Genomic DNA, 26,144 nt, shown 5'->3' on the forward strand with positions numbered 1-26,144 from the left:
AAAATAATTCACTTTACAAGAACAACTCATAACACAGCACTATAAAAACACACCAACTTCTACCTACAGTCATAGCATTTGAAGGACTAGCTGTATTAATCTTCATCAAGTTCACGAATTTACAAAAGACACTGTCACTTAACTTTAACGGGACTTTTCACTCATTAGCAGACAAAGAAAGTCATATGTACGAACAGACATGTGTTTCCTTCCCAAAATGAATTTCTTCCTCTGAAAGCAAGTTTGATTTTTGTAAAGTTGCACACAGATGCTGTGTCACTGCCACGTTTTTATTTTTAAACCACATTGTGACACACCTGAATAGAGCGTGAGGCTATTTATATCCATGGGTATTCACATCCAAAAGGGATAGCTGCAAATATCTATGGCTCATTTTTGCAGATGTAAACACAAAACTTTGTATCTGCGCTGAGCGCTAAAGCCTGAGACCCTTACACGACAAAAATCTGTGTACCTCCTATGCACCAGTTTACACCATCTGACGGTCTAATCTGTTATTTATAAAATAAAACAAATATTAGATTATCCTTGAAAAGTGAAAAGGGTTATGAAGTGTGTGACAAGGAGAGCAGGGAGGGTCCCCTGTGGGGGCCTCACAATCTCCAGAACCCATATTAATCATGATTCTGCATATATGAGCAGTATGTACTAACAAAGAACTTTGCAACACCTAATGGCCATGTTCTGGTGTTTTTCTAGATTTCCAGTAAGACCATGTGATAGAGAGAGAAATTCTGGATCACTTTCCCATTTTTCCTCCTTTTTCTATTACCTTCTACTTTTGCAGTAACCTTCTACAGTGGCCTAATACATACTGATGTCTACCATTATTTTCTAATGAGCTTCATGATATTGGTTGTTTTTTCTTAAAACATCAACTCCTGGAGCACCACAATTACACGAGGATCCCACTTCCATTAAGTTTTTAGCCTTCTAACTCATAGTTTCCATCACTAAATGCACTGTAATCAGCTTTGTTACAAGCATGCAGGCTAGAAAATTCATCACTGTGATATGACACCCATATGTTGTGATCACTCTGCTCCCTCAGAGACCAGTGATTTCATTTCTAATCTACACATTATTAAGACAGTGATTTTTATTCTTTAGGAAACCAAACACATAAGTCTAATTTCTCTCTTGCTCTCTCTCCCAGAACCATCATACATAGTACACTTCAGTGGTGATCAAGCAAGCTTCATTTCCACTGAAGTTCCTTGACACCTTCCTCAATGGGAACACAATCATATTCCCTCTCTCTAGCACTGCCTCCCTCGAGGCATTTGCACAAGAGACGCTCAGGAGTTCTGGTTAACCACTCTCCTTATACAGAAAGCAACTTGAATTAACCACCCAGACCCCCCACCTGCAAACCCAAGCAGCTCTCATGTAAAAAGCCATTCCCAAACCAGATCCCAGAGCAAACTGTGTTGCTAGCCAAGTCAAGAGGGAAGCCATTGTGATGCAATTTGAAACAATTTAGAGACAAAGCAGGATAGAATTTCCATTGGTTTTGAAGCTACAGATCAGAGTCTTCACTGTTCATCTGGGCAAACTCTTCTAGGCCTTGGAGGCTGGACCATCCAGAGATGTTTCAAAGATCAATCCAGAAAATAATTAGTACCAAATAAACTTACACATTTGACCCCATTACACAGATTCTGGATTTGTGATCATACCTTGACTATCACCCTTGCAGGGTCTGTTACCTCCTGTGCTGTTACAGCAATTACTCAGGCATTACACATTGCATTCTGTGGAATCAATAACAGGCTATATTGAAGATAAACATTTATTTTTAGTCAAGGCTTAGATTCTAATATCCCTGCTCATGTTAAGTAATATCTTCCTCTACCAGTAATCCCTCTGCAATAAATATGTATATCAACATTAACGACAGTTCAACTATATGTGAAGCAAGGTGCTATGCAGCTTGAGCAAAGCAAGCAAAGTTTGCCTCTTGATAATAATACATCTTCAAGTCCCAAACAGGGTCATTAGAACATTTTTATTCTCCAGTGCTAATCTGCTTCTGGTATTTATCCAGCCAACTATGGTACATTCAATTACAATCCAAAATTGGCTTTCTTCAATAGTTACAGTACATTTGGGAAAGGATGCTTTTTTCAGAAGAATTACAAGTGAAATGGTCCCTAGCAGATTATTTTCTCTAGGAGGTCTACATAAATGCTCTCCAACATATCAAGCTACTTTTATTTCTGTCCCCTAAGTAACATGGAGCAGTCCATAATTCTTCCCTTACGAAACTATCCAACTGTTGCGGCAGAGAGAGAGAGACATAGGCACCAACAGTCAAACCATTCTAACAGCCTAATATCTTTACATCTAAGGTGACAAGCTATAACTAATATAAAAAATGTTGAGAAGCAACAATGATGAATACATTTCTTTCCTGGTGACAATTTCCCAGACCATCATTAGAAAAAGTTCTCAGGATATAAATAATTATGATCAACTGAAATCTACTTTATGGTGTATTTTTTCCCAGATTTAGCTAATTATCCTTGACAATTTGGCTGTTTAGTTCCTCAGTCAGTAGTTCTAAAGACAGATATATTTATATTTTGTATTTTTACGGGTAACAGCAGCTTTCAACAGTTCTTTGTCTCCAAACCATGGAAATGTCACTGTGGTGATGTATACCATAGGAAATCCACATTGACTCAAAAAGGTTGTTTTTACATACTATAGCTTCATCACTAGCACAGTTTACCTTCAGAAGAAATTGTAGCAAAACCAACAGCAAAGTCCAAATGCATGACCTAACTAAATGGGTGTAGTCTAGGAAAAGTTAATAGCTTTTATTGTACTCACTGAATAAACAGCCTGAACTAGAAAATCAAAGAGCACATGTCAAGTAAAGCTAAATGTTGACAGATATGGAATGATCACCAAAGCATGCAATGCCAGCTAAACCTAAGAGAGAAACCAGGGTCTTCTAGTCCCAAAACACTTCACTGTCAGATCCAGAAGGACTGACCTGCAGCACCAGACCTGAGAGTTTTTTGTGTCCCACACCATACAAGTACCATTAGCAACAGAGAGGGAGTCTTTGCAGCCACCACCACCACCATCATCCACCAAAGTGTTACACCTGTACTTTGGTCAATATCCTAGTTTTTCCTCCTCCTACAATACAGCACTGGTTGTTATCCTACGTCCCCCTGTGCCTCTTATACCACTTTCACTGAATACCCTGTCTGTATATGGTGCATTTCACTGTCCCTATCTCTGCACCCTCCCCTTTTTCTTACACTCTCTTTCAATTACTCCTCTTCCTCACTTCAACCCCTTATCAAAAAGCCATTAAGACCCACATTGTCAAAAGGTATTTAAGTGCTTAATGCCTACTGAAATCATTTGACACTGAGCATTATCTTTGAGAATATGTGCCCAAGTTTTTTATAGCATAGATAAAATACAGAATGGACTACCAACTCTTGGTATCTGTTTCCCCACCTCCTTTTTGTCCTTAAAAATTACAAAATAATTAGAATGAGAACTATGTCTGCCTGTTCTTTTGTACAGCACAGGGGTCGACAACCAAAACAGCAAGAAGGGCCGTTTTTTCCAATTCGGTACAAAAAAATCCTCAGTAATTCAAAAGCCACAATGTACATGAATACGAGACAGTCTTTAGTAAATAACATCAAAAGAAAGGTTACTCACCGTAGTAACGGTGGTTCTTTGAGATGTGTCCCTGTGGGTGCTCCACAGTAGGTGTCGGGCTCGCCCGGCGCCACAGATCGGATCTTCAAAGCAGTTTCTGCTGGACTGCGCATGCGCCGGCGTGCGCCGCTCCCTTGCGCGCTCCTGGCCACGTGCGCGATCCGGTCCCCGCCAGTTCCTTGACCAACCGCCTCGGATGCTCCTGCAAAACACTAACAGAGATCCGAAGCGGGGAGGATGGGCGGGTAGTGGAGCACCCACGGGGACACATCTTGAAGAACCACCGTTACTACAGTGAGTAACCTTTCTTTCTTCTTCGAGTGTCCCCGTGGGTGCTCCACAATAGGTGACTACCCAGCAGTAACCCAAGATAGGAGGTGGGTAATCGGATTATGTGCAGCTTGTCCCCGAGAGGACCGGTGTCGAGAGACGGGTATCCTCTTGGAATACCCTGTGAAGGGCGTAATGTTTGGCGAAGGTGTCATAGGATGACCAGGTCACCGCTCTGCAAATGTCTTTTAGCGCAACGCCCTTGAAAAAGGCTGTTGATGCCACCACCGCCCTAGTGGAATGAGCCCTGGGAGTGGCCAATAAAGGAGTCTTTTTGAGTTCGTAGCACATTTTTATGCAGGATACGACATGCTTCGAGATTCTCTGCGAAGAGAGACCTTCTCCTTTCGATTTGGGAGCGAGAGAGACTAGGAGTCTATCCGTTTTCCGGAAGGACTTGGTCCTGTCTACATAGAAGGCTAGCGCCCTCCTCACGTCCAGGAGGTGTAGGCGCGCCTCTTTGTTAGAGTTATGAGGCTTTGGATGAAACGAGGGTAAAACAATAGGTTCGTTAATGTAAAACTCAGAAGAAACCTTGGGAACAAAGGCTGGATGCAGCCGTATGGTTACCGCCTCCTTGGAAAAAACAGTGCAGGGTGGCGTTGCCATAACTGCCGCAAGCTCGCTCACCCTGCGAGCTGACGTAATTGCGAGAAGAAAGGTCATCTTTATCGTAAGGAGGCGGAGGGAAACCGTGGCCAAGGGCTCAAACGGTGGTCCCGTTAGCGCGTTATGCACCAGGTCCAAGTTCCACGAAGGTGGAAGCGGTTTCCGAGGGGGGTATAGGTTTACCAACCCTTTGAGGAACCTGGTAACCATGGGATGGGCGAACACCGTGTGCCCTTCCTCCTCGTGTCTGAACGCCGAAATGGTGGCAAGGTGGACCTTTAACGAGGATAGTGAGAGTCCTCCTCTCTTGAGGTCCAGTAAATACTCTAATATTACAGGTATAGGCACCGAAAGGGGGGCCAGCTGTTTGGTAGCACACCAAGCCGTGAAGCGAGTCCATTTCTGCTTGTAGGTCTTCCTGGTGGAAGTCCTCCTGCTACTTTCTAGGACTTGCTGCACTTCCTCTGTGCATGCGCTCTCTAGGGAGCTGAGCCATGGATTAACCATGCTTGTAGTCGCAGGCGTTGGGGGTGCGGCTGCACTATGGACCCCTGGGCTTGCGTGAGCAGATCCGGCGCCACCGGAAGAGGCATCGGTGGACGGTCCGACATGCGCAGGAGAAGGGGGAACCATTGCTGTCGATCCCACGCTGGGACTATCAGGATCATTCGGGCTCCTTCCCTCCTGGCTTTCTGCAAGACTTTGTGGATCAGCATTGTGGGAGGAAAAGCGTAAAGCGGGGGGCCCCTCCACGAGATCACGAACGCGTCCCCCAGGGACCCCCATCCCAGTCCTGCCCTGGAGCAGAATCGTGGGCACTTCTTGTTGTGTTGAGTGGCAAACAGGTCTATCTGGGGAAAACCCCATGCATGGAAAATTGGTCATAGCAGATCGGGACGGATCTGCCACTCGTGCGTGAGTGCAAAACGCCTGCTTAGCTGGTCTGCCTTCACAACCGATCTGCCACTCGTGCGTGAGTGCAAAACGCCTGCTTAGCTGGTCTGCCTTCACATTGTGAGCGCCTGGTAAGTACGAGGCTTTCAAGATTATATTGTTGGCGATGCACCAGTTCCATAACCGGACTGCTTCCGCACATAAGGCACGGGAACGAGCTCCTCCTTGCCGATTTATATAAAACATGGTGGAGGTATTGTCTGTACTGATTCCCGATGACTTTGCCTTGTATATGGTCTCGAAAGTGTCTGCAGGCGTTGAACACTGCTCTGAGCTCAAGTATATTTATGTGCAGTGACTGCCCCGTGGAGGACCACAGCCCTTGAGTCACCTCTTCGCCCATGTGTGCTCCCCACCCTATGAGGGAGGCATCTGTAGTAAGAAAAACCGATATTTGTGGTTGGTGGAAGGGTACCCCTGTTAGCAAGTTCTTGGGGTTTACCCACCATTGCAGGGATTTGCACACCTCTGCTGTGGGTGACACCACCCTGTGAACGGTGTGTGCTGCCGGTTTGTATACGCTCGCCAGCCAGTGCTGCATGCTGCGCATGTGTAACCTGGCATTCTGTACTACGAACGTCGCCGCTGCCATGTGGCCCAGCGGCTGTAAGCACGTCAGGACCGGCACCGTAGGGCGGAAGGTGATGACCTGCACGAGGGAGCCGATGGCCCGAAAGCGAGTCTCTGGTAGATATACTCTCGCTGTAATAGAATTTATGCGTGCCCCTATGAACTCTATGTCCTGTGTGGGGTCTATCTTTGATTTTGCCAGATTGATAACCAAGCCGAGCGAAGAGAACGTGCCTGCTGTGACGCGTATCATGCGTAGTACCTCCTCCTTCGAGGCCCCTTTGAGTAGGCAGTTGTCCAGATACGGGAATATAAATACCCCCTGTCTGTGCAGGTAGGCTGACACCACTGCCAAGGTCTTGGTGAAGACTCTGGGGGCCGAGGAGAGGCCAAACGGTAGGACCTTGTACTGGAAGTGTTCGTTGCCTACCATGAACCGGAGGAATCACCGGTGAGCCGGATGGATAGTTATGTGAAAATACGCGTCTTGTAAGTCGAGGGCTGCGAACCAATCTCCATCGTCCAGTGCCGTAAGGATGGAGGCGATTGTGATCATCCGAAAGCGTTGCTTGCGCAGGTACAGGCTGAGGCCTCGAAGATCTAAGATGGGCCTCCAGCCTCCTGTCTTTTTCTCCGTGAGGAAGTACCTCGAGTAGAACCCTTTTCCTTGCAGTTGCTCCAGCACTCTTTCCACTGCCCCTATGAGCATGAGATGGCCTACCTCCTGCTTGAGCCTCGCTACATGGGAGGCCTCCTGGAGGTGGGGCCTGGGTGGAGGTCGTGGCGGTGGGAGCGACTGGAAGGGGATGGCGTACCCCATGGCTATGATCTCCAGAACCCATTTGTCTGTGGTGATCCTTTGCCACTGGTCGTAGAATGGTCGGAGGCGATGGTGGAATAGCCGCTTCGGATGACCTAGTGCGATGGTAGCGATGGCGCAGCCCTGGATCTGCGTGTCAAACTTGTGGCCTTTGGCCCTGCCCCGAGGACGCATGGCTCTGTTGTGAACGTCACCTGGGAGTTCTGTACTGCTGGTGCTGTTGATGTAGCCCTTGCTCGTAACCCCTGTGGTACTGGGGACGCTGTTGCTGGTACCGGTACCGTCTTTGTTGAGGGTAGTACTTTTTCTTTCTGTATGGAGGGGTGTAAATCCCCAGGGTCCTAAGTGTGGCTCTTGAATCTCTACTGGAATGAAGGACCGAGTCAGTTGATTCAGCAAACAGCTTCTGCGAGTCGAAGGGAAGATCGACTATCTTTGCCTGCAGATCCCTCGGTATACCCGAAGTCTGGAGCTAGGACTCCCTTCACATCACCACTGCCGTAGCTGTGGAACGTGCTGCTGTGTCCGCAACATCCAGGGTGATCTGAACTCCCGTCCTCGAGGCCGCGTAGCCTTCTTGCACAATGGCCTTGAGCACCGGTTTCTTGTCCTCTGGAAGCGAGTCCATGAGGGAGGTTAACCTAGTGTAGTTGTCGAAATTATGGTTCGCTAAATGCGCTGTGTAATTTGCCATTCACAACAGTAGAGTGGAGGAGGAGTAGACCTTTCTGCCGAACAGCTCTAGCTTCTTGGCATCTTTGTCTGTTCCCCCTGTCCTGAATTGAGATGTCTTTGATCTTTGTTGCGACGACTCCACCACCAAGGAATTTGGTTGTGGGTGGCTGAACAGGAACTCCATGCCCTTCGCCGGCACGAAGTATTTCTTATCCGCTCTCTTGTGGACAGGCGGAATAGTCGCAGGGGTCTGCCATATCATAGTGGCGGACTCCAAGATTGCTTCATCAAGCGGTATTGCTATTTTGGAGGAGGCCGGAGGTCTCAGATTTTTGAGGAGCTTATGGTGTTTCTCTTGCACCTCTGCTGTCTGGATGCTTTGCGTGAAGGCCACCCTCTTAAACAGCTCTTGAAACTGTTTGAGATCGTCCGGAGGATGGACGTCCCCCGGGGCCGTAGCCTCGTCCGGGGAGGAGAGCGAGGAACCACTGGGGTACGCCTCTCTGGACCCTTCCGGTTCCTGTTGGTGATGGTACACCCTCTCGCTAGAGGCTTGCGAGGGAAAATCTCGGGGTTCCATAACCAGTCCCCCCTGAGATACTTGAGTCTCTGTCCCCGTTTGCGATTGCCCTCGGGGATATGAGATCATCTGTGGGGATCTTTCCCTGGTAGATTGCCGGTGGTGTCTATGCCCCGCGTGATAGGGGCGACCATGGCAGTATAGGCACTGTTCTTGGGAAGGTGACCTAGACCGCTCCCTTGGTGCATACCCTCTGCGTCTGGGGGAGCGAGATCGTTGAGAGATCTGGGACACTGGAGAGAGCGATTGTGGATAGTATTCCAGCGGCTCAAACCCCAGGAAGGGCGAAGGTGGTCCCAGCCAGGGCGAGGCTGGTTGTAAAAATGGAGACGGGGACTCCGGGTAGGCTAGGGGGGACCCCTGCCTTCTGGTTGGAGTCTGCAGCATAAGCGGAGGGCTGAAAGAAAGCAACTCCGCAGCCCTGTCTGGAGAGGGGCTGCGGTGCCTCGTTTTGTGTGCAGCCTTCCCCCTCCCTTGAGGAGGTAACTCCGCCCCCTGGCGTGTAGGGGGATCTCGGCCCCATCCGCGCCGTGCTTGGCACGCTCATGGGCGGTGCTGCATGGGCGGTGTCCTCCGGTGCCTGCAGGCTGCGTGCCTGCGCACTCTGCACCGCCGGTTCCCCGGGGGTCGGTGCCGCTGCTTGCGGTGCCGCCGGTACCGGCGCTTGTTTAGCCGCTGCCCTGCCTGCGGTGCGGGGCGGCTGTTTGATTATCGGAGGCTGAGCCGCTTCCACGTGGCTCTCCATGCCGCCGCCGATCAGCTGTTGCTGCGGCTGGGGGCTGCGCGCTCCTCCCGTCCCGCTCGCTGTTGCTGCTGGCAGGGATCGGGCTGGGGAGGCTTTCCTCCGTTTTTGCGTTGATGGGGTGAGGGAGGCGGCTTTCCTTTTATGGGTCCCGGAGGGTCCCTCCTGCTGCGGCCGCTCCGGCACGTCTGGCTGGAGGGCCTTGTCGAAGAGCAGCATTTTAAGCCGCATCTCCCTGTCCTTCCTTGCTCTGGCTGTTAGTTTTGCACAGAAGGAGCATTTCTGCGTGACATGGGACTCCCCCAGGCACCTTATGCGTAGACTGTGCCCATCAGATGCTGGCATTGCCTCTCGGCAGGACTCACATTTCTTAAATCCTGAAGAGGACATTGTTGGTGAGTCTTTCAGTTGTTAACGGGTACTTAGCACCTTCTCTGTGCTGTTTTTCCCCTTCTCCGATGGCCTGCCACGGCAGGAGGGCTGATGGCCCTAGGCTCCTGGCCTCCAGTGTTCCGCTTGTTACTGGGACTGGACTGAATGCCGTCCCGCTTGTTGGGTTTTTTTTTTTTTTTTTTTTTTTAAAAAAAAACAACTGGCTAACTTGCAGTAGCCTAAGAACTTGAAAACTTTAAAGAAAAAACAGTTAAAACCATTGAATACACTAACTTGGCCTTAGCCTAGTTCGGATTCCATCTGCAGCCGACAGCGGTTAAGAGGAACTGGCGGGGACCGGATTGCACACGTGGCCAGGAGCGCGCAAGGGAGCGGCGCGCGCCGGCGCATGCGTGGTCCAGCAGAAACTGCTTGGAAGATCCGATCTGCGGCGCCGGGCAAGCCCGACACCTATTGTGGAGCACCCACGGGGACACTCGAAGAAGAACCGTATTTTCTGTAACTCTTATTTTAGGAACAGTGAACACAAAATGATTTGTAATATGATACATGCTTACTGCCAAGATGTTCACAAGCTTCTTACCTATTCTATTCCTTCACTCTTTGTGTGTGTTTGTACCGCTGTCTTCCTGACTGTCACTCCCAAACCTTCTCTTTCTGGAGGCCACTAAGAGGAGCTATAAAACTTTTCAAGATCACATTTTGTTTGCTATTTAGATATGCGCTGTTCATTTTTGTGCTTTTAGCTGTTCACCATTTATTGAAAATAATCAGGATTTAAAACAAACACTTTGCAATTATAGTTTCAGGAGCCACAAAGAAGTCCTTTAAGAGCTGCACGCTGCTTCAGAGCTGCAGGTTGCAGACCCCTGGTAGCAAACAGCAGAGATGAGGTGCTACCACAAGAACTACCAATAAAGACTGTTGTTTAGCTTCGGGAAACATGATTCAGATACTCATTTTTCTCACTGTATTTTAAACATGCCTTCAAAGACATTACTTGGGCTACCCTAAGCTCAGATGCCTTTAAAATTTAATTGACGTTAACATACAAACTTTGGCAGCCAAAGGAGTAACAAGGTCTTACTTAGGCAAACATTCAAGAGAATACTAAGAAGCACTACACTTCCTGAAATGGCATGTTTTCCAGGAGATGGAAAAATTGATGCTCTGACTGTTTAGTTGTTAAAAAATCACATGGCCAGTGACCATTATGCACGGTAGGCATGTTACAACCCAGCTACTCTGGCCAAAATCCATATCAGATAATCACATTCTGCCTACCAAAAAAGATTCCTCTGTAGTTTTAAAGAGACAAAGGAATTTCCTCTCTGAGTGCCTAAGCGCTGCCATTCTAGGTACTTTTTGGCTTTCTCTAAGAAATACCTGGAACAGGAATTCTCTCTCATGCTGCAGACCACTACACAAGAGAAGAATTGTCTTGCCTCCAGACAACGCATCTCAAAATATTTTATCCGGAAGCCCACCAGCACTGACCCTGGCCACTTTGTGGGCTGAAGACCAGTGTGAGCTCTATCTTGTGGAAAGATTGCAGGAAGAAAACCCAGTTCTCTATCCGCAAGGCACAAACTATCATCAACTGGGGACCTATCTTAGGTAATTATATGGTACCTAGTAATATAGTATGAGAGCGACTCACAATCCTTAATGCATTTAGCCTCCAAACACCTTTAAGGTAAGGAAGCAATAAAATTGTATTGCATTTTACAGGTGGAGAACTGAGGAAATCAGATGTCAATTGACCTGCCCAAAGTCACAGATGTAGAGTTTGTCTAGACATACGGCACTACAGCTTTACCATTGTAGCTCATTCATGAAAATGCCACTGTGTCAGTGGGAGAACTTTACCCACTGGCATTGCTAATCCACCTCCACAGGAGGTGAGGTAATAGTTACGATAGTGGGAGAAGCTTTCCCATCCATACAGCATCGTCTAGTTCAGCTGATACAACTATGCCCATGGGGAGTGGATTTTCACATGCTGAGTGATGTCAAAACAAAAAAGCAGTCAAGTAGCACTTTAAAGGCTAACAAAATAATTTATTAGGTGAGCTTTCGTGGGACAGACCCACTTCTTCAGACCACAGCCATACCAGAACATCAGTTTGTAATGTAGATCTGGCCATACCCTGTGACACAGCAGAGAAGAGAATCCAAATATTCCAAGTTCTAGCCTAAAATTCTAAAAACTGAACCAAGAGCTAAGGAGAAAACATATAGGATTCTTCAAATAAACATGACACTAACAACTTTCTGACAATTCTTAGGTTTTCCAAACAACTGGAAGGAAGACAAGGAAGAAGCATAGTACACCAACTTTCTGTAGTTCAGGAATGAACAGCTGCAAAATAAAAAAGAAACAAAAATTGAAAGTTTTCACACTGGCTTTGTTAGGAAAGCCTAAAAATGAAAAAATTAACTAACTGCAGAAATATCATATAGTGCTGTATTTAGAGCCCCAGCAATACATATCTGCTGGCATATAATATATATCCACATATTTAGCATTTCTCCTTAGTGTATTTGTTAACTTTCTGAATCCCTGCATTCAACCTCTTTAGAGATCAATATTAAATTGTCTATTCTGTGTGACAAGGCAAGGCTGGGAGGGGTAAGAACGAGGGAAAAGCAGGGCAGGCAAACAAGCAGAGTGTGAGCTGCTGGGGAGGAAGCCACCCTGGGTCAATTGGGGCCAGTTGGTCCCACTTAGGCCTGCATTCAAAAGAACCCTTGCCCAGTAGGTGGGGGTTGGGCGGGGAAGGGAGGAAAAGAAAAGAAAACAGAACAGAGAAGCAAAGCACAGCAAAGGGAGTCTTCTAGAGGCAACAAAAGGAGGAGAGGAGTGCGCAGCCACAAGGAGCTAAAGCCCCTGCCCAGGAGGCCCTGAGATTTGGTATAAGGCCAAGCAGGCTGAACTCACAGGAGGAGCCAAGCCAGCAGTGGGGTGTGGGGGGGGGACAGGCTGCTGCTGCTACTGCCACTGCCACGACCACTACCTAGAGGAGGTACGGGGGGGGGGGGGAGAGGAACCGTCTGAGGAAGTGGCCCAGGGAAGAGCTGCGGTGCTCATAACGAGGGGAGTCCTCCCCCATCACCAGCAGCCACACAGGGTCCCTGGGTCGGAACCCAGAACAAGTGGGTGGGGCCCAGGTTCCCCCAAGAACACCATCTCCCCTACTTCCCCCGTCTCTAGGGCACCGGTCTCCTGGCTGTAGGAGAGTGGACTAAACAGGGGCCTGGAGCCTGGGAGCCAGGCCAGCCTTGCCACATCTGATACTGAGGACACATTTGCTAAGTGGAAGCAGTTGTATAACTGTTTGCATCCTCTGTAGGTTGCCTTCTGTATCTTCACAGCAGTTGGATGTCTACCCTGCTTTCAGTAAAGCCCACCTTCCTACAGGTGTACACATGACTATCATTTTTCTCCTCTGTTTTGCTACCTCCTCTACAGAGGGCCAATAATGCTGGTACTCTCATGTGGAAGGGAACCCAAAGAATTCACAATACAGGAGTATCCAAGTAGGATCACATAAGCCAGAAATATAAGAAACCTATAAGATGATTGAATTTTTTAACCTGTTGAGTGCAGGATATAAATACTGACAAAGGACACAATGCATCCATCCATAAGATCATGCAGGACACCTCTGGCCAACACATATGCAGAGAAGCTTGAATTTTGTTCACATATTCCTGTCTCAAAGTAAATCACCTAAGGGAATTTTGTTGCCTTTACACAAAATTGCATGTTCCATTGTAAACTCTACTCTGAAGGTGTAGTTGCAGTGTATGCTAAAGACCTGCAATGAACAGTGATGGAGGAGGGTGTAAATTTCGAAAAGCAAAGGGACTCTAGCCAAAAAAATCATCATCTTACATCTGACCACCTGTTCAGAGCAGACTTGTTAACAGGCAGACAGACGAAATAAACAGGAAAATACAATTTGTAGCGCTTATTCTCAAGTCAGGTTCTTTCTAATTCTGCTTTTGAGAAAGAAGGAAAGAGTAGGTCACCTAAATACAATCTCTGTGATGATCTACATTTTATCATTTGCCATAAACTGGGAACAACAAAGATATCTTTGTCTAACCCTGACAGAGGGAAGGTTTGATGTTGACAAGCTTGTCTCTCTCTGGTCTGGTAAAATACCTTTAGACAACTATTCAGATGGAACCAGAGAAGTGAATTCAATTGGCAAACTAAATCTTTCAGTGACGGTGATGCTCAGAGAGGAGACACTATAAAACAGGCATCAATTTTTGTTATTGCTAGTTTTCTTAAAAGATTTCCTATTTGGAAGGTAAGTTACCAGGTTTAGTCCTCTGAGTAGAGAATTTTGATTGGTCACATATTTGCACCTGTGCAGAACTGGTGCAAAAAAGACTACACAAGATACACAAAGGACCTGATTTTTTCCATTGCATTGTATCAGTTTTCAAAGAATTCAGAGCACCTTGGATAGAAGACACAATGTAAGAGGCATTAGTATTGTGGAGATGTGGGTAGGATGGCAGAAGGTTGCATTTTGCAGATATAATATTTCACAGAAAGGCGTTCATGGAAGCATCCTATTAACCTGCAAATGCAGGGAATTAAAACACCACGAAGTAACGGAATTTATACAGAGCCTTTTAATGCAGCCAACATCCACCCTTTGAGATCACCCCACAGTTGTGAAGACATGTATAAAGAACTGGAAAAAACGCATTAAAATGTTTAAACAAAAGCATGTTGAAACGTGTAGTGCAGTCATGATGCTTAGAGGAATCCTATTTTCTATTAGCTTGGTACAATTGAGAGGCAAAATTTACTCTCCATCCATCCAAACTACAAACCTACAGCTAGATAACCTGGGAGTGCTGAGCACTGGGACCAATTTTATTATTAAAATTATTAATGTATATAAATGCTGTTCACATAAGCACCTGTCCAACATGAAAAAATAAACATGTAAAGAGTGGCAAGCCCTATCAAAAGGCTTAACATCTAAAGTCACAGGAGTACACAAAGGCTGTGTCTACCCTAGCAAGTTCTTTCGAAAGAAGGGGACTCTTTTGAAAAATCCCACAGAGCATCTACACAAAAAGCGTTTTTTCTAAAGTAAAAATCAAAAGAATGTGACATTCCTTTTGAAACCGCTTTTCCTTTCCCGCATCAGGAAGAGCGCCCCCACCCCCGCCAAAAGAGCAGTCCTCATGGCGCCTGATTTTTCAATCCCTGGCCTGTTCTTTCAAAAGAGCAGGGGCTGCAGGTACTCTCTCTTTCTAAAGAGCAGATCACTCTTTTGATCTACTTTTCTGCGCATGGATGCACTCTTTTGAAACAAGTGCTTTTGGAAAGATCTTCTGAAAGATCTTTGTAGAGTAGACATGGCCAAAGAGGCATGGAACTGATTCAAAGTGAAGAGCAGTCCTTATAGCATGATTTCTTCACAGAGCAGCTTAATTCTCAGAAGTGACTGGGAGAAGAGGGATGAGAAAACATTAATTAGCAGTGTGACAGGCAGCAACGTTGCCATAAAAATGCCTGACTGAATAGGAGAGAACAATAAGCACAGTCAAGAGAGCCTGGCTGGAGTGTAGCGAATGGGAGGAGATGAAGGTGCAGGGGTGGATCTGTTCAATACTCTGCCATGCCCACCCATATCTCCTAAGGTCTAGACAGGGAACTGGAAGTGGCTATGAAGAGAAAGATATGGTCAGGCTCAAATCTGAAAGTGAAGAATAACCTGGTTTCCTCAGGAATGGCACTAAAAAGTAGAGGAGGAATATTTGCCCACCATTAAAAGCAACTACTTTGCTCATACTCCTCCTCTAGCTCTTAGCCAGTTACACTCCTTCTGTGTTTCAAAAACATACCTATGGCTTAACTGCAAATATGCTCAACTTCAAGTGCCTTTTTCGGAATACACTTGCTGTTCATTGGCATTTACAAGCGATTTTATGCTGACAGCTAATTTTCATTTTCAGCTGTAGCTTGTTTGTCCACACTGAACGCTCCATCAGGCCAAGATTTTTAAGTACTGGTTAAATCAGATCAGCAGATTGTCTATAAAACCAGTAAGTCACACAACATCTAGGAGTCTTCCACATGCCTGAACTTAAGCACTGAGAAGCAGCCAGGTAGCCCATGCTCCTCATACCCAGCCACAACTTTTGTTGCAGTGTAGGTTCTCCAGTGCTATCTCCCTTTTCTGCTCTGGATCCAAACAAAACACCAGCTCTGCCATGTAGAACACATTGTGGCCATGTCTCCCTACCGATAACATATTTAAAAAAAAAAAAAAAAGCCAGAAAAACAAATGAAGGGGAAGTCTCACTTGGCACATGCCACATTCCCATCAAGTGAACTGACAATCCTAATCCACAAAGACTAAGGTCAGCCTCCCCTCCCCTCAGAGCACATCCATCAAGAGAGCAAGTCAGGGAGACACTTGCATTGAACTGAGGAACACTAACTAGTAGGCTTCATGGCCAATTCCAAAAAAAGAACTCAACAAAAAGAAACATACCACAGGGTCCATATGCCCAAGAAACATCCAAGCCAGTCTTAGATATAGTACAGTAGGGTCTTCAGATTCTTGAACTTAATGTTCGCAAATTCAATTATTCACAAGCAGCCAAGTGGCCGCTTCCCCTGAGGCCCCAGGGCGTGGAGCACCAGCAGCTGCTGCTTCCCCCAGGCACCAAAGCTTGGACAGCCAGCAGCTGCTGCTTCCCTAGGACCCCGGGGCAGGCTGTCGTATTCGCAAAATTCAACATTCATGAGGATTCTCAATATAGAACCCTTGAGAAGGTTGAGACCCTACTGTATAAATGTGTGAAAGAGGGAAAAAAAAAAAAAAAAAAAATAGAAGGAGCCGTGCTAGTCTACACACTATCAAAACAAAAAGCAGTCAAGTAGCACTTTAAAGACGAGCAAAATAATTTATTAGGTGAGCTTTCGTGGGACAGACCCACTTCTTCAGACCATAGCCAGACCAGAAGAGACTCAATATTGAGTCTGTCAATATTGAGTCTGTTCTGGTATGGCTACGGTCTGAAGAAGTGGGTCTGTCCCACGAAAGCTCACCTAATAAATTATTTTGTTCGTCTTTAAAATGCTACTTGACTGCTTTTTGTTTTGATAGGAAAAAAAATGTGTTTTGGCTACAGAACAGATGCAAGCAAGTTTCTTGCTGACGACCAAAGCTGAAATTCAGACTGACCTTGGACAAGTCGTTTATGTAAAGATTTTTTTTTCCTTATAAACTATTTTGGAGATATAAACACTGGATAAAACAGTGAGAAGATAAGGGCCTGCATCTCACAGCCTTCAGCAGCACAGGATGCATAAATTGCCATGGAAATTAAATATTATTGAACAGCAGAATATTTGTTTTGAAAAAGACAGTGGGTACTGTTGCATATAAAGGCTGGATTCTTTTATATTTAAATAGTGGGCTATTATCAGGGATGAGAGACTGATGTTTCAGAATACTTTTGTGATGTTACACACTTGTGAGGTGAATTTAAGGATAATTAAAATAACACCCTAGATACTCAAGTTCTCTATTCAGTCTCTTTCAACGGTACAATGTAGACAGTAACAATGTTTTCCATGCCCATATACCTTAATCCTGACTTTGGGAACTGTTGCACTGAGAAATTGATGGCCACTAAACTACACTATAGTTTAAATGTTTGCTAGTTACTAAAATAAAGGTGGTTGTTGAAACTTCCTCATCTTGTTCATACAAGCTCTGCACTGCTTGAGAATTAAAAGGAATGCTAGACAGTCAGTCGCAAACATAAACAATTCTATTGCTATTGGTAGAGTCCAATGGCCTGGTTTCAGATGTATGCTGTGATCATTACATAGTCCTGAAATACAGCTAATCTTGTCTGAGCCCAAGGAGCATAAAGTCCTCTGTAGTAAATTAGGACTTCCGTCTGTGGGAATGTATGGTACACCTCATAAAACTAACAGATCATGTCCTGAGACTATGACTAAAACTGAAATAACTCTAGGGTATTTTAAAATGTGGAGGGAAATAGATCAGTCAATGACTAGATATTTCAGGGGATGTGGAGAAATTCTCCACGACTTGAATCAGGTGTGCTGTCAATTTGGTGGTATCTGGAGTCCCACAGATTTGCAACTAAGTTGACAGGCTCTGCAGAATTTGACTAAGTTTTCTATCTCAGGACAGTGCATAAATTATCTGGAATCTCTGGTTTAAACAAAAAAAGGATGTGCTCATTCTGAATAAAAACAAAGACACGAGCATAGACTGCAACAGGTTCTGTGAAAGGCAATCATCTCAGAGGAGTTGCCCCAGAGTAACCAGTACAGTAAACCCTTGAAATGCGTGATTACGAGTTGTGCTTAACTTGCAGTAATGTGAGTTAAGTGCAACTCAGAATCTTGCTCCCCCAGCCCTGGGCAACCCCCACCGGCCCCACACAGCCCCCAGATCAACCCTCCTGGCCCTGGTCTCCCCCACCAGCACGTGGCTCCAGCGCACGCACACGCACGCATGCACCCTCTAGCTCATCACCTGAGCAGAGCTCCAGCTCACCACCCGCTGCATGTGGCTCCGGCTCAACCCCCGCACTCCATGTCAAACCCACTGAGCATGGCTCTGGCTCAACTCCACCACCCCACACCCATCCTGCAGCCCTAACCCATCCTAGGCTTAACCCCCCACCTCCCCTCACAACCCCAACCCACCGCAAGACTTAACCCTCTCCAACAGCCCCACCCAACCCCAGGACTTACATTGTTTGCCGCTTCCCCAGCTGCGGAGCATGCATTCCACTGGAGAAAAAAGCCACCCCGACTCACACAAAATTCGAGTTATGCAAGGATGTGTGGGAAAGCAATCCTCAGGTAACCAGAAGGACTACTGTACAGAAAAGGTGATATGTATTTACAGTCAATGACCTGGAATAGGCAGTCTCTTCTTACACCTGTAACTCAGAGTCCTGACTAGACCAGAGGCTTGTTTTAATTTCTTCCTGAAGACACAAGCTGATGAAGTCTTTGGAGACGTACAAGCAGATCCACAGAGACAGAAAAATAAATGCAAGAAGAGGTGTGACATGCCAAGCAGCCAGAATTAGAGATTTCCGCTGAAGAGAATCAAAGCTAGTAATTAAATGGTTTTGTCCAAAGGGGAATATATTGGCTCCAGTGCCAGACTGCAGAGCTACCAGTGTCTGTGGTTCCATGTGAATACCACATCTGCTAGAAAAGCAGACATCCCATTTCTTTGCTGCCCACAAGCCCACAGGTAAAAGCAGTCAGGTTGCAACTTTTCTCAGCAAGAGAAAACCAAAGCATTCTCTTAGTTCCACTTACAAAATTGGGCAGAAATAATCAATCCAGGAGTCAAGTTTCCTGTGGTAGACAAAACATTCAGGATGATGGTCACATTCACTGTCTGGAGATCAGGACAACCCCAATCACTTCCTGGACATGTTAGATAAAGCACCTGGGCACTACACATCAATTACATTAAAAAATGGTTCAACAATGAATTAAGAGCTTTGCAGAGACTGGCTTATGAAATGCCACTGGAACCCAACAAATCAATGTGTTTCGCTGGCCATGCACTGAACCGTGCTTATGTTACATGGCTAAAAGCAGAAATTCCACAGATGTATAAACAAATCCAGAGGTGAAATCCTGGCCTCCGTAAAATCAGTGAGAGTTCTGGCAATGACTTCAACCAAGGCAAGATTTCAACACAAGGGAAGTCAGCCTGTAAGAAGAACGAGAATGCCTCCATTTCACATCCAGCCTTGGCAGCTATAAAGAAGTCAGTCAACAATATTAGTCCTGTTGTAGTTTCTTTAAGCCGTAGTTTCATTTTTGCCATAAATTGTATAAGTGCCTGAAGTGAGATGCCTCTGAATATTTAAACAACAAAACACATACATCCCTCACATTTAAAAGAACACCTTGGAGCAAAGCTCAGGGTGCACAGTTACTGAAGGGCCATCCCAAAACAGGTGGAAAAGGTGACTCATTTCCTCTTTTCTGACACTGCTGGAATGCCAGACAGGAAGAGAAAATTAGAAACTGAGCTCTGCTTTCTGTAAGACACATGGAGATGCTGGTACTTCCAAGAAACACGTGACGGTAGGGAATTATATAGCTGGAATCAAACATGCTGGAGTAACATTTGTGACTACAGAGTCTGAGAAGAGCTGTGTGTTTTAATTTAACATTCTCTATACCTGTGAAAAGTACAGACTATTCTATCTGAATATGTATACTGCATCCACTGCTGTGGTATCTGCACCTCAATGTCATCTTATAGCATTAGTACAGACAGCCACCATATATGGTGAAATGGTATAATATTAAACTGACTCTAGATCACTAAAACAAAGCTGGCTATTGAAGCTTCCATCTCTTGCCAGATTGCCCTTGGAGTGCTTGGAAATTAAGGCAAAGCTATTAATAAGATGTGTTATATTTTAAACTAGCAACTAATACAACAGACAAAGATTGGCATCTGCTGTCAGTACTGTCATTCAACCCTTGGCATCTTCACTAAAGACGTTAACGATGGTACCAGTTACAGTCAATTGTACACTGGTGGTAACGGTGCACTAGATGAACTGAGACCAATTCACTTCACATATACCACCAAGGAGCTATTAAATGGAACCAAACATAGGCTACCACCAACTCAGACTGTCTCCCTTTCTTAACCCTCTGAAATGCTCAACTCTACAGCACACTGATATTCTTCCGCTAATAGAGAAAGGAAAGAGTCACCCAAGAATCCGCTTTTAGCATAGTGATCGCGCTCTCTCTCTCTCCCCCTCCCCCCCACAGCAGGAATATTGTGGGAATGAACCAAACAGCATTTCAGCAGAGGATACAGCATTCCTTTACAGATGCTACAAGTGAAAGTAACAAAACAAGACATTGAGGTACAATAACCCAGCTTGTGGAGAAGTAAGTTTTACTCACTGCGAGTAAGGATGGAAGAATCTAGCCTTTTGTGATTATTCACCCTCTTGCATTCCAGATTCTATGCATGTGTATGCAGATGATTGTATGTACCATTAAATCTTGTGAACAAGAGAAAAAACAGTATCACCATAAGCCTGCACATGCTTGTCGACAGTTGTCAGAAATTCTTGCCAAATCTTCAATAGTGCCCAAATGTTTTATTAAAACAAATTTAGTCAAAAAGAAAAGGATTCGCAGCACTCCCAAAATTACTCAACAGTAAATTAATTACATGGTCTAACCATGATTTGTCCTAGCTGCAAGGATGTACTGTTGATTATTTACTGTGCAGGGACCCTCTTAAACATGATTTTTGATACTATGTTCTGCATAAAGATAAAGCCCAAGAACTATTATCTTTTCTGAAGGACCATTAGCAATTTGGAAGCACTAATTTAAAATAATGCATTGAAAAAAGTCAAAACAGGAGAAAATGTGAACTCAGATGGTGTCAGAAAAAAAAAAAAAAAAAAAAGGAAGCGCCATGCTTTGCAAAACAAAAAACTGAATGGGGAGCTATAATACAGAGCAGAAGCCTCTGCTACCAATACTGTCTGTAGCAGCAAAATGAAAATGAATCTGTGCCAGCTGTTGCTGAGGACCAGAGCTAGCACTGCAGTGCCTACTGTGTATTTTAAGCCAGGCTGGAATTATGTTAGTACCTCCAGGAACTATGTGACAATAATCCAAACAGGAGTTCAGGTTCCTTCACACAGACAGATCAGGACAGGCAAGAGTAAAGACATCAGAATGATTGGTGTAGCTAATTTCTAAGACAATGAACTTTCATTCTTATGGGATAAGCGACTATTCATTACAAGGCTGGCAACACTGGGCCAAAATCTGAGCTCCTACAGCAAAGATTCCAAAAGCCCCGATTCAGCATGTGCTTAAGTCCCATTGAAGACACGCACATTTAGCATTTTTCTGAACTGGGGGTAGGGGGAATCTATAGAACCAGATGGTAATACCCTTACTTACAGGGTGGGGTGGTGAGACTTACAGTAACCAGACAGCGACCACAATGACTCTACTGCCTGGCAGGGGGAGTTACATTGTATGATGTTAATTATGGCACATGGGTTCCAGGCCCTACTCCATATCAGGCAGAGGGATATGAATCCAGGTGTCCCACATATTGGGCCACAATCTAACTACTGGGAAAGTGGCAGTGACATGCATAAATCCCTTTTTGGATCTCATTCTCAAGTCTAAGTGATTTGGTGCTGTTAACAATTTTATCCACTCTGCTTTATGCTTAACTCTTTGGCTAATCAAAAACACTTGCCCAAATTCAGACACAGAGCACAATGAAAAGCATAAGGACTATGCAACTGTCTCCCTGCCATTTTCCCCTAAGCTCAGAGCCAAGTAACACATTCACTAAGAGGCATCATATCAAGCAGCTATCAATCAGCAGAACTCTAGTCTGAGTCCCTGATCCCCACTGCCCTCCACTTCCCAGCCCTGCCCAGCTCCTTCATCACAACTGGCTCACTGGTTGCCTCTCTCTCCTTCCCAGTAGAAAATTGTCTCCTTTATTTACATAAGTATTTCCTTCTAATGGATCAAAATAAAAAGTCTTCAAAGCAAGTATACAAATAAAGGGGACACAAAGTTTTCTGTATGGAATGCAGGTGGCAGCCTCCTGTGCCTAGGGAGACCAGGCTGCCCAACAGAAACAGGGAACTGCACTTTGTAGCAGGTGTGGAGATTAGTAGTCAGGGAGACAACGAGGAGCTCTGCTGCTCACTTCTGCTCCCCAGTTTTGCTGCAGTGGCTATCTCTGTGCCTCCACCTCATGTTATCCATGCCCCTTGCCTGTTTCCCCCATATCCACAGTTACCCCTTCCTTCCCCAAAACATGTAAGCTTCCTCTTATTCATTACACCCTGCAGCTGAGTTCCAGCCCATAAGGCTACCACAGGCCTATCAGACCAAGGCTGAGTTCTGAGAAATCAAGGAAGTTTATCAGACCCATCTGTCTCCGTACCAAAGCTGCAAGTTGAAAGCCTTGTTAGAGAGCCCCTACTTTCTGGCCCTTTCTGCAATCTTAATATCCTCTCTACAGCAGCGTTTCTTAAACTATGTTCTGCAGAACACTGGTGCGTGCAGCGAGCATTTGGAAAATATACTGATGGTCTATATTCTCTGTTCTTAAAACCAGACACAATGTTACTTCTTCATTGCTAGGACAGCTGATTAAATGACTTCATTTTGGTTTTGCAGTATGTGTTGCTGTTTGTTTCTTTGGTCTGACAGTTTTTCTGAAGAAAAATTTCATGGGTGTTCCACATAAAATATTATTATTGTCTGTGGTGTTCCATGGTCTCAAAAAGTTTTAAGAAAGATGGTTCTAGAGATTCACCTTGACCAACTTATATATTGTCCTGTCAACATAAAGGTTTTCTTTGTTAAGTGTTCACTACATTAGTTTAGCCATCAGATTTTAAAAATAAACCATCCCACCACCCTGCAGTCCAGACAAGCCATAAACAGGGGTCAGAGGGAGGCAGAAAGCTGCAATCCAAGTTGTGAGAGACCAACAGCTTGCCATTCCATTACGGAAGTAAATACCCCTTCAAGCATTAGCAAAGAGTAGCAGTTAATCTTATGTAACCTCAGGTTTTCCTGAATGAGTGGAATATACAATATTTAAAAAAAAAAAAAAAAAAAAAAAAGGACAGCCCCAAGAGAAAGTGTATATCTGTATAATTATCTCCCAACTGACTTTGTATTAATGTGTTACAGTACATACAGCACATTATAATGCATGAATTGGGAGATACTGATACAGATACACTCTCCCATGCAGTGGAGTCCTCTTTTTTGAAAGGTCAAATATGTTAAACCCTAATTGTAGCTATTTTTGCAATATGCCCTGGATGCACTGTCATCTGAATGTGCATGTGTTAAGTGTGGAATTAGCAGGACATGTGATTAAAGGACCCTTTCCCTCCAAAAAAACATATAAAGGGAACTGGACAAAAATATCATAAAAAAGAGGCATTTTCAAATGTTGATGATTCACAAAATTGGCAACTGTCTTACCAAAACCTATTACACAGAAAATGCAACATTGGAGGAGAGTTACTCTGTCAATTTTGGAGACTGAACTCGATCATCAAATTATACGAGAGAAGATTTACACCCCAGTTTTAAGCGTAAATCTCAATGCAAACTTGCCCAAGAAGTGACTATAATTACTCCTCTGATACTCAGTCCTCTCTCTTAACATAGACTTATACACACATGCACACACAAAGTAGCAATTTCCCTGTGTAGTAAAACCATAGCTTTAGCACCCTAGTGATAAACACAATGTATACTGACTGCTGACTGCATTTCAGACACTGTAACCTCAGATCAAGAGGCATGATGATATGTGCCTGTATCATAAATGACGCGCTCAGGCACTTGGGCGTAGCCCAGGAATCCAGAGTGGAGAGAACTGCAGTAAATTAACTAGTGTGCAAGGGGGTGTCATAACTTATGTGTTCTGATTGAAAAACTCCTAAAAACCCATGACTTTTGTCACACCTTTGGGCCTGTGTATACTTCAGTTCTTTTTTGTTTTAATACTAATTCAACTATCAGAAGAGCACATGGGGGGTTTAGGGGTACACAGAAAGCCTTTTCCGCTCTCACAAAATTAGTTTCATCTGACAAAGCGGGTCTTTGTCCACCAAAGCTTATGTTCCAAAATATCTGTTAGTCTATAAGGTGCCACAGGACTTCTTGTTGCTTTTGAAGATAGACTAATTCAGCTACTTGTCACAAAATTATACTTCGTTATCAACATATGTGCCCCATCTGCTCAGCAAATTTCTGGGATTCTGAAACAATGGGGTGGAACAATACCTGTTCATTACTGGAACAGCAATTTTACCAAGATGTAGCTGTAGCACATAATTTCCCGCCCCGCCTTTCTATGTCCTTTTAACACCCAGGGCAAATTCATTATTACAATACACACACACACACACACAAAGTTAGCGCTTTAATAGTAATTGATCATCACGTAGCTGCAGAGTGTGGCACAGCAAGAAGCTGAGATCAGACTGAGGAAGAGTTAGGAGGACCATAATTTAAAATTAATGGGGTGCTTTTGTGTTGAAAGGCCTATTGCTTCCAGGAACTGGTATAAACTGTAAGAAAAGGTCAGCAAAAGTAGTGACTGTGGGGATCATAATCACACTGCCTCCCTTGCGTTATAAAGCCCAGTAGCTATACTCAAGCTTTGTATTACCGTACTCCTCTTTAGACGGACAGGCAGGAAAAAAGGATGGGGGTGGGGAAGCAACCTCCTGTTTAAAAGCACTTTGGGTCTTCTCACTGGCCCCCAAGAAAGCCTCCCGGCTGCGGCACAGAGAAGACGGGACGCGCCTGTCCCGATTCATAGGTCTGCACTTCGTGCTCGGCTCGCCCGAGGAGACGCCAAAGTCAACACGTGCGGGCGCCGGAGCCGGGGGCGAGCCCTCCCGCGCGAGGGAGAGGCAAGCACCGCCCCAGCCCCCGGCCTCCCGCGCGCCTCTCCCCGAGCCCCGCCACTTGCCCATGCGCGTCCTTGAGCTGCGGGGAGGGGCGGCAAGGGTGGGGTCCTCCCAGCCCTGCCTCCCACACCGACCCCCAACACTGAGCCCCAGCTCCGCTCCCACCCCCCCGCTCAGCACACCGGCCCCCGCCCGGAGCCGGGATCTCCTCTCCCAGCGGCTCTCACCTTCCGCCGCCGGAGCCGCGTAATGCCGAGCGCTGCACGCTGCTCCCGCCGCCCCGCTCCCAGGCGCCTCTGGCCACGCGGGAAAGCGCGCGGCCCTCCTCCTCCTCCGCCCGGCGCGGGGACTAGATATCCGGCTGTCGGGCGGGGGCGCCCGGCCCGGCCCGGCTACTTGCCGGAGAGCCGCTGCCACCTTTGCGCGCGCAGGCGGCGGGGACATGTGGGCTGCGGGCTAGCCCATCCCGCCAGTCCGCCGCGCAGGCAGCAGCAGCAGCAGCAGCAGCCGCTTCCCCGGGGGAAGGAAGCGCTCCAGGGGCAGCCGGGCGGCTCCTCGCCGGGCACCAGCTCTGGGCAGGGCCGCCACCAATGCAAAGCGGCGCGAGCGCTGCCCCTCTCCCCCCCAGGCCCCCGCGCCCCCTAGCCGAGCCCGGGCAGGCGCCGACGCGTTAAGGAAACCGCAGGCCTCGTGGGTTGGGTTGGTGCAAGGTCTTCCCTTACCGGGATCATGGGTCTCCTCAGCCGGGCTCCACGGGCGGCGCTGCCTGGCGTCAGGATCCCCCTGCAACTTACGAAGTGAACAGAGAAGCCAGGCAGGAGAGCTAGCGCTGCAGCTGCGCTGGCCTCGCCTTGCTGGCGTAGCAGCGCCTCCTTGGCGCTTGTATAATTATCATCATCATCGCTGTCTCCCTTCTTACTCTTACATTCCGGCTTCAGAAGCACGGGGCGGCGAGCCGCCAAGCTTGACAGAAAGGGAGCGGTCAGGGCTCCAGGCCGCACCCCAACCAAAGGGAAAGCATCGCGGCTGGATGGAATTTGAACAGGCTCTACGTTCATCCTGAACAGGCACAGAAAGTGCTACGCCTTGTGGCGCCTGCCAAGGGGTGTTGCTAGGCCTTAAGTGTGCAGCTTTCTTGTCAAGGGCACCATTTCCGGGATACCCCCCCCCCCACCGCTCCACACACACACACAGAGGGGCTCATTCTAGGGTATTGTACAGATAATTTAGGCATG

At 46.2% G+C, this 26,144-nt stretch overlaps 1 protein-coding gene across 3 annotated transcripts in view; it reads right to left on the bottom strand.

Annotated features, from left to right (window-relative positions):
- Positions 1-25,942, bottom strand: part of FAR2 (fatty acyl-CoA reductase 2) — a 205,132-nt gene extending 179,190 nt beyond the window's left edge. Inside the window, exon 1 of one of the 3 annotated variants that reach the window (XM_075003113.1) lies at positions 25,632-25,942. The gene's annotated coding sequence lies outside the window, so the exon portion shown is untranslated. Of the gene's footprint in view, positions 1-20,374; positions 20,476-25,136; positions 25,428-25,631 lie in introns of those variants that run through there. The other 2 variants (XM_075003120.1, XM_075003130.1) reach the window with 2 other exon arrangements.
- Positions 25,943-26,144: the final 202 nt, after the last annotated feature.

The sequence above is a fragment of the Carettochelys insculpta genome, chromosome 1 (assembly GCF_033958435.1).
Source record: "Carettochelys insculpta isolate YL-2023 chromosome 1, ASM3395843v1, whole genome shotgun sequence".
Classification (NCBI taxonomy): Eukaryota; Metazoa; Chordata; order Testudines; family Carettochelyidae; genus Carettochelys; species Carettochelys insculpta.